Here is a 9,102-nt window from a genome sequence, read left to right as displayed (position 1 = left end):
CCTCCACCTCCTCCACCTCCTCCACCTCCTCCTCCTCCTCCACCTCCTCACCTCCACCAACTTCTATCATCACCGTCACCACCACCTCTACCATCACCAGCACGAGCACCTCTGCCACATCACCACCACTACCATCATTGTCACCACCACACCCACCCCTGATCATCAATGCATAATTTATCAGTGCTTACTGTGATGCAGCGTCTTGGTAGATTCATGATCATCTAGTTGGAAGACAAGACAAGACCTCTGGAGTTTCTGAGAAAAATTAAGTACCAAATTAACTATTTTTTCCATAGCACAGTATTAAACAGGGAGGTATCCCTGGAGGCTGGGATGGCCGAGGGCCTGGCCACTACGGCTGACAGTCTGGAAGAGCACTTAATGAATTGAAAGGCATGGCCAGAGAGGTCAGAGAGCACCCAGGACAGGAGCACTCTAGATAACCTGCAGCCCAGGGCAGAGGCTGCAGGGGGAAGCAGACTCACACAGGCCTGCTCCAGAATCCAAGAGAAAAGGACGAGGGTAAAGGCGTGGCCTCTGCTCTGGGGGAATCCGGGCCATGCACCCAATCTGCCTGGGACGAAGTACCTGCAGTCTGAGGACAAGGCAGGTTCAGGTAGAAACTGGGAGGCTAGAGTGGAGTGGGGAGGACTCAACCCCGGAGACCTGGGGGGGACTGGCCTGAGAATGTGGACGCACCCCCCACCCAGGGCTGAGGGTCTCCCCGTCCCACTGCCGATGGCCAGGGTCTTTTCATGTGTCTTTTCTGGTCAATAAACCTTGGCTCCTGGGGAGCCTGGGTGTGGGGGCTGATGGCGCCGCCCTGCCCCCACCAACGCCACTCTGTCATAATTAAGTACGCGCAGCCTAATTAATTGAGTGGTCAGGATGCTAATTAGCAGCTTGATTGAGACTGAAGGAGGGTGAAGGGCACCCTTGCCAGCGAGCACACCTCCTGGTGGGGTCTGCACTCTGGGTCCCGCCCTCAGCGCATCTCCCCTGCCTCTGCCTCCTCCCCACCCCCTCCTGCTCCCTGGGCCCTCTTCAGTCACCTTCCTGGCCTTCTCTGCACCTGCCAGCCTGGCCCCGCCTTGCCCTCCAGCCAGCCCCTGTCTGTAGGGCCCTGCCCCCGGGCCCATGGCCTCTCTTGTCCCCCTCTGATGACTCAGGGCAGGACGCCTTGGCCGCTCGGTCTCCTGCTCAGCATCCCTCCCTATGGCATGGCCAGTGTGACGTGCGCCGGCCCAGTGACAGCCCTCTTCTCAGGCCGCCATCTCCGCAAGGCTGTGTCTTGGAACCCCTGGCCACCCCTACCCGGGCCTGGCCCACCGGTGACCACCCAGGCTCCTCTGGGCTTTGGATCCCCTTGCCCCACTCAGGTAGCCACAGACCCATGAGGCACCTGGACACAGCGGCGGGACAGGTGTGGTCGGGCCCAACACCCTGGGCCATCCCCTCGGCGCCGCCCCTCCCCCACATCCGGGAGCTGGAGCGGTAAGAGGGGGTAGGAGGGCGGGGGGGATGAGAGGGAGGCTGGTGGCGGGGAAGGTCCCACAATTCCCCTACTGTATCCTCACACCTCCTCCTCCTCCTCCTCCCGGCTCAAGAAGCCAAGGGGCTGTGCGAGCCCTGCACGGGACAGCGCTTTCCTGGGGAAGTGGGTGCTGGTGACCCGCAGGGCGGGGGGATGGGAGCAGAGCTGGCGGGACTCAGGCCCCTCAGGGTTCTGCTGAGCCTGATTCTGTGGTGAGGACCAAGGGGGCGGGCTGGCAGGGAGCCCCACAAGCAGCTGGGCACAGGGCCCCCAGCCTGACGCTGGCACCCCAGCCCTGGGGTGCCTTGCCCTACGAGGGGCTGCGGGCTCGGGGAGGGGGGTGGGGGGTCCAGAGGCCCCGGGGTGCAAACTGGAGGTGAAAGGCCTCAGGCCCCCCAGGAGCCTGGTAGCACGGGGGTGGGGCACGCAAACGCAGGGGCCGGGGGACAAGCTGCACCGAGCGGTGCAGGAGGCCCCAGGAAGCCGGGGAGGAGCGGCGGCTGCGGGGTGGGGGGGCGCCCCTCTCCCCACCCGCCCTCCTGCCGCCCCTAGACGGCTCCACGGTCAGGCCCAGCGGCGGGGCCAGGCCTGCGGACTCGGGGCGGCTGGGGACGCTCGGGGTCCTGGCCCTGGCCAGGCCGACAGATGGCGCGGGCGGGTGGGGCCGGCGGGCGTCGGGGCGTCAGATGGCTCGGCCCGGGGACCCCCGCCCGCCGCCGAGGAGGCGCGCTGGGCCCCGGGCTCTGCGCATCTGGAGCGGCCGCGTGCCCGCTGCGCCGTGCGGGTGGCACGGAGGTGACACGCCGCCGAGCTGCCACCGCCGGTGCCCGGGGCGGTTGCGGGCGGGACGAGGTGGGAAGGGCGCGGGCGGCGCAGCTGTCTCCCCGCATCTGCGGCCCCGAGGCCAGTGCGCACGCGCGGCGGGGGGCGCGGCGGGGCGGGGTGGGGGGGGAGGGCGGCCCTGGAGGAGCGCTGGCGTCCCCTCCCCACCTCCCGGGCCCCTCAGCGCCCCCAGCCCGTGGCACCCCTCCCCCCGCCGCTCTGGGGGCCCCCCATCAGCTGCACTGTCTGCCCAGGGGAGGGGGCCACTGCCCGCCAGGCCTCAAGCAAGGACCCAGTGGGGGTGGTGTACGGATTTGAGAGAATGCTTCGGAAACCCAAAGGATAGGACAGTGGAGATTCTTAGACATAAAACAGAAAATGCAGGCCCAGGAGGGCAGAGTAGAGCGGGTGTTCAGGGGAGTGGAGGGGCGTCCTGGCGCGGCTCCAGGAGGACCTCCCCTCCCTCTCTGGCTCAGCTTCCCGCCGCCCAACTGACCTGTCACCCTCCCTGTCACCCTCTCTGTCACAAGTGGAAAACACACCCATTTTCCTGGGGGCTGTGTCCCCACCAACACTCCACACCAAGGATGGCGCTGGAAAGACACCCCATAGGGAAACTCGATGTGCGGGGTGGCCTCCACCATGTCCCATGGAAGCTTCCCGAAGGTCCAGCTGAGCCCAGCTGGAAGTTGCTGCAGGAGAGCTCCCTGGACAGGGCGTCAGCGGGCAGCTCAGCGGCCATCCTCCGGGCAGGAAGGAGAGGGCTCAGGCCTGCCTCGAGTACCAGGCCCCGCCTCAGGTCCCTGAGGACCCATGAAGTGAGCCACTCCACCAGCCCCGTCCTCACCATGGGGGCGGGGGGCGGGGGCTGCTATGTCTCCTCCAGGGCGTGGAAGTTGGGCCTGCCAGCTGCGCCCAGGGTGGTGGGAGGGGTGTATGAGGGACGCAGGGGCCGGGGATGCGCAGCTTCTAGCGCAGGGCTGCGGGGACACCATGGGACAGGGAGGGAGTCCCAGATCGGTGGCTTTGCTCCTGTGTCGTGGCTCCGGGGTCCAGCAGAAGCAGCCCCCCGCCAGCCTGGGCAAGGCCGTGTCTGTGAGCACCCGGAGGCCCTGGGTGGGGCGGCGGGCCGGGCGGCAGCAGGGCAGAGCTGGGGCTGGGTTTCCCTGAGCACAGAGCCTGCCTCCTGAGGCCTCACCTCCTGCCTCCTGCGCCCCTGGCCGTGTGCTGAGGGGGCTTCCCGGAGGGAGTCGGGGGCACAGGAGCCGGGGAGGGAGAGGCGGGGGTGCGGAGGGGTCAGTGTGCAGGGCCCCAGGGCAGAGCTGCCAGGGAGGCCAGGCCAGCCCCAGGACCCCAGGCTGAGTGGACCCACCCCTACCCTGCTGGCTGCTGTGGGGGGGCCCTGTGCTGCTGAGGAGGGGGGCGCTCGTGCCAGGGCCTGGGGGCCGGGGACTCCCAGAGGGGTGGCTTCCTACCAGGGCCTGGACGAGATGTTGGCAGCGTCTGCTGCGGGGAGCACTTTGAGTGGGTGTGGCCTGAGGGGAGCAGGCCAGGTGGGTGCTATGGGCAGCTGGGGTCAGGCTGGTCTCGGGCCTCATCCTGTGCCTCCTGAGCAGCATCGGGGGTCCCTGGCTGTGATGAGGACGTCTCGACAAGGCTCCTGGAAGGAGAGCCCGGGGACAGATTAGCCACTTACTTGAGTGCCGGGGGTCGGGTCACAGGGTGACACGCTTGGACGCACGTGGCTGGTGTGCGGCCAGGAGCTGCAGAAGAGGGCACCTGGGAGGGGCTCTGGAGTGAGGCCTTCTTTCAAAAACCACTTGCGAGGGCCGCCTAGGGGCTCAGCGGTTGAGCATCTGCCTTTGGCTCAGGCTGTGACCCCGGGGTCCCGGGGTCCCGGGATCGAGTCCCGCATTGGGCTCCCCGCAGGGAGCCTGCTTCTCCCTGTGCCTGTGTCTCTGCCTCTCTCTCTCTCTGTGTCTCTCATGAATAAAAATAAAATCTTAAAAAAAAAAAAAAACATGGGGATCCCTGGGTGGCTCAGCGGTTGGCGCCTGCCTTTGGCCCAGGGCGCGATCCTGGAGTCCCGGATCGAGTCCCGCGTCGGGCTCCCGGGCTAGAGCCTGCTTCTCCCTCCTCCTCTGCCTCTCTCTCTCTCTCTCTCTATGTCTATTATAAATAAATAAATATTTAAAAAAACATTTGCACCAATACATTTTTATTAAAACAAATAGAATTTAATTTTAACACACATTTACTCTGTTTTCTCAAAGCAATGAAATTCAGCTCAATAGGTTTCCCCAATCCAATCCATTTGACCACAGTGGAATATATTTATCACACGTAACACGGTTTGGGGAGGGTGGCAGCGAGCAGGGGTCCTCAAAGCTTAGAGGGGCTGCAGGAGGCAGTGCGGGGAGCCAAGGCTGCAGCCAGGTCTCCTGGCTGTAGGTTCCGACCCTGCCAGATGCAGTGGTTCCGTGGGGCCTGGATCCACAGGGTGGCTGGGTGGGTCCCCAGAGCCTCCACAGCAGTGCCCGGCCTCGCCTGCAGCCGGAAGGTACAGGACTTTGAAACACCCCAGGGCAGCCCGGTGGCGCAGCAGTTTAGCGCCACCTGCAGCCCGGGACGTGATCCTGGAGACCTGGGATCGAGTCCCGCGTCCAGCTCCCCGCAGGGAAACTGCTTCTCCCTCTGCCTGTGTCTCTGCTCTCTCTCGCTCTCTCTGAATGAATAAATAAATAAATCTTTAAAAAAAAACAAACACCCCAGAGATCCTGCTCCCCACTCTGCTGGGGACACCGGGCTTCAGGCCTGGCACGCAGGCCAGTCCTCGGGGTAGGGTGGTCTTGCTGGGGTGGGCATCCGTGGGTGTTCCCAAGCAGGGGTGCCTCGTGTGGTGGAGCAGGCCAGCTGCGAGGGATCTGCCCCAAGTGTGCCCTTGGGGGTGTGGAGAGGGAGGTTCAGAGGCCGGGCTGAGCACATGGCGAGAGCGCGAGGGACGGGAGGGTGGAGGGCCAGGGGCCAAGAAGGAGGGCTTCCAGGGGATGGGCATCTGGAGTGACCTCACAGGTGACCACAGACAGGGCAGAGCAGCTGGAGGCCAGCCTCCCGTGGAGGGAGAGCGCAGAACCCTGGCTGGGTGACACCGCGCAGTGTTCCCCACCCCCCAGCCCTGTCCCATTGTTTCCGACCTCACCTTCGCCTGCCTCACCTTCCCTCCCTGTGGAGGGAACCGGAGCTTCAGGGTTGGGTTTCAGGCCGCTCTGCTGGCCATGAGTAATGCAGCTGGCCGAGATTGGAAGGTGACCTCAGCCCGGGGGTGGGGGACACCCCCAGAGCCTCCTGCCTGCCCCAGCCTCCCCGCTGCTAACCCAGACACTGGGGTTCCCAGCCCCCAGCCTTGCTGAGGATCCAACCAGTTGCCCACTTCTGCCCTGGCCTCCCTCCGCCACCAGCCAGGTGCCCCGGAGGCGTGTGGCCAACAGCAGGGGGCAGGACCAGGCAGCTGGGGGCGGTGGGGCCCCACTTTGCATGGAGAGGTTGGGGCCTCTCCAGTGGGCCCACAGCTGGTCCTCCAGACAGCCAGGAGGATCTGGGCCCACTTCCGCTGAGGCCACACGTTGGAGCTAGAAGATCCTAAAAGCTTGGGGGTGGGGGCAGGCCCCATTCTAGAAGACAATGAGAAAGGGAGGCCCCAGGAGGCAGCGGAGGGGCCTGAAGGGCGGATCTGCCACCAGAATGCGGGGAAATGACACTTTAGGGCATGAAAATCTCCCCAAAGATCCACCTTCCATGTGTCTTTTCTGAGCAAGTTGGAAGACAGGAAAGGTGACAGCCTGGAAGGAGAAGGACAAGGCTTGCAGGGAGGATAGAGGATAGAGGTCACCCTGTGAGAGGGGCCAGTTGCACACAGCAGGGCTTGGGAAGACCTGGGGCGGGGGCGCAGACACCAAGTGTGGCGTGGCCAGGACACGCGTGAGCCTCAGGAGGGGCTGGGGCAAGGGAGGGGCGGCTCCGGAAGGCACCGCGAAGCCTAGGGTGACGCTGGGGACCCTCTGTGCAGTCCCAGTGACTCAGCCAACCGGAGGCGGTGCTTGACCACGGATGGCAGAGAGGGGGGATGGGACGGGGAGCCAGCGTGAGGGACTAAGGCCCCGCTCCGGGGAGAAGGCGGAGGGGCTGGGGAGGGGCTGCGGCTGGGAAATCAAGAAAGAGCCACACCCACAGATTATTCAGAAATATAGAGAAAACAGCCCACGCCAGGCGCGGGAGGGGGGACGCCAAGCAGCAGGGGCGCGAGCCTGGGCACTGGCACACAGACGCCCCCCACTCCAAGGCTTTGCAGTTTCTTGCTCTTTGCATAAGACCTAGGAATCGTGCTCCCTGGGACTCCCCAGCTTGCGTCCACACAGCCCCTGCACGCAGTGTTTAGAGCAGCTCTGTTCACGATCGCCCGGAAGCAGCCAAACGCCCGTGGGCAGGTGGACAGATGACCGCGGGCCGACCCAAAGCGCTCAGAGGACAGGAGCTCGCGCGGGGACCACGTGGGGAGGCTCGGCTCGTGTCAGGGGGTCACAGAAGCCCGCCTGTGTGACTCCGGGTCCGCGACGTTCTGGGGATGGCGACACTGTGGAGGCAGATGAGGGGTCGAGGGGCTGGGGGAGGGCAGTCAGCACGGAGGGTCCAGGGCCTTGAAACCATCTGTGTGACCCCCCAGTGCCAGGACACGTGCAGACCCACAGAGGCCCGGCCCCCGGGGGAGCCCTCGGGAGCGGGGCGCTTCCTGAGCGCCAGCACTACCCACCTGAGCTTCCAGTCCTACCCCAGGGCACCTGGAAGCAGCTTTCTCCTCACTTGCGTAGCAAGGGCTGCTCCAGAACGCCTGACTCCCGAGCAGGGGCTCTGGGGGCTGCGCTCTGCTTACCCCAAACCCACCCACCTGACACCCATCCCTTCTGATCCCCAAGTCACAGGAGGGGAAACCGCCAGGGGAGGCCTGGGGGTGGACTGGCCTCGCCGCTCCCCCCCCGACCCCCCCACTCCCCCCGCTCATTCGTGTCTGCGGGATGGTCTAACTTGGGTGCAGGCCTCATTCAGCAAGGCCGCCCGGCCACTGGACGCCCCGCCCACTGATGAGCCACGGATGAGCCCACAAGGGGCCCTGCCCCCAGCTCTGGTGGCCTCTCAGTGGGTGTCGGCCTGGGAAGGCCCAGGGATGCCTCGGCCCACAGGTAGAGCCCAGGGGGGACTCGTCCAGCCGAAGCAGCACCCCATCAGCACCCTCACCCCACCTTGGGCTGCCTCCTTGTCTTGGACGTGCTCAGACGGCCGCCCTTCCTCCCCCAGCCACCGGGCCCCCGGTCGCCCCCCCTTCATACACCCTGGATCCTCCCTTGCCTTCCTGCCGTGGCCCTGCCCCTCACCCCTGCCGGGCCCCCCTTGCACACCCCCGGCGATGGCGATCACAGAGCTGCGCCCAGGGCCCACTGAGCGCCCCCCTGGTGCCCCCTCCTGCCCAGAAGGTCCCGCTCTGTGTGTAGCCCTGGGAGGGTCTTCGAAGATGGAGGGAGGGAGGAAACCACCCTGACCCCCTGGGGCTCCAACGAGGCCCCTCCGTCCGCCCCCTGTGGGCCGGCCTGGTGGCTCAGGGGTCCCGGAGGCCAGTGCTCATGCCACCCGTCTCGGCAGTACCTGGTCGGGTCCTCACTCAGGCTGACACGGGCCTCTCCTCCAGCTGTCCACACGGCCCAGTGTCGTGTCGGAGGTGGGCAGCCTGGTCTCGGGCTTTCCCGGGGCCCTGCCCGGAGGTGGGGGTGGGGCACCCTGTCTGCAGGGCCCTGAGGCCCTCCTCACCCCCTCCCCTGGCACAGAGCTGCCCTGGTCCCTGGGGTCCCTGGGGAGGCAGGCTGCCCACCCCCAGCACTGAGTGGCTGCCCAGCCAGCCTGTGGTCCCACATCTCCCAGGGCCCCCATCTCCCTGCACCTCTGGCCTCCTCTGCCCGAGTCAGACCCCTGGCCTGGGGGCAAAGCCTCCCCGGCCGTGAGGAAGGGTGCGGCTGCTTCCAGGGGCCACAGTGATGGTGGGGTGCGCGCTGAAACCCAGCCCCTCCTGGGGAGCCCGGCCCCAACAGAGGGGCAGGCCCAAGGTCAGTGGCCTTCCTGTGGACAGCATCCCCCTACCTCAGGGCCGCTGGGGTCGGAGGGAGGGATTCGGCTCCCACAAGGACATCTTGTGAGACAGTAAATTTGGCCACTGCCCGGCAAGCAGACATCGCTACATGAACGGCTAATATGAACATTGTCCTTCTCCAATTAATCCGGGCCGCGGGGGGCGGGGGGCACAGGGCGGGAGGGAGGTTGAAACCGGAGGAGGAAGCAGGACAGGCCTGCATCGCAGCAGGGCAGCCAGCCGGGCTGCCTCTCCTGGGCTCCCAGCAGGTGCTGGCAGGTGCTGCCCCGGTTCCGGTTCCGAGGGCAGCCAGATTGCACAAGTAAAAACCCAGGAGGCAGTTAGATTCTAGACATCTAGGTTTCAGATCAACAACGAAACGTCCTCATTATAAATATTTCCCATGCTCGGGGTGGGGGTGGGGGGGGTGGGCGGTACCTATGCTAACGATTACTCACAGCCCCAAGAAGCTCATGCCCTGCCTGGCGTGCACTTTCTCTGGTCACCCAGCACCGAGGAGTCTTGTGACTGTAGGGCCTGAGAGGCTCCAGCACCCGCCCCCCCGGAGTGC

Source organism: Canis aureus, chromosome 14, assembly GCF_053574225.1.
Source record: "Canis aureus isolate CA01 chromosome 14, VMU_Caureus_v.1.0, whole genome shotgun sequence".
NCBI lineage: Eukaryota > Metazoa > Chordata > Mammalia > Carnivora > Canidae > Canis > Canis aureus.
The sequence above is the reverse complement of the archived record's forward strand: the minus strand, read 5'-3'. Positions refer to the sequence as shown.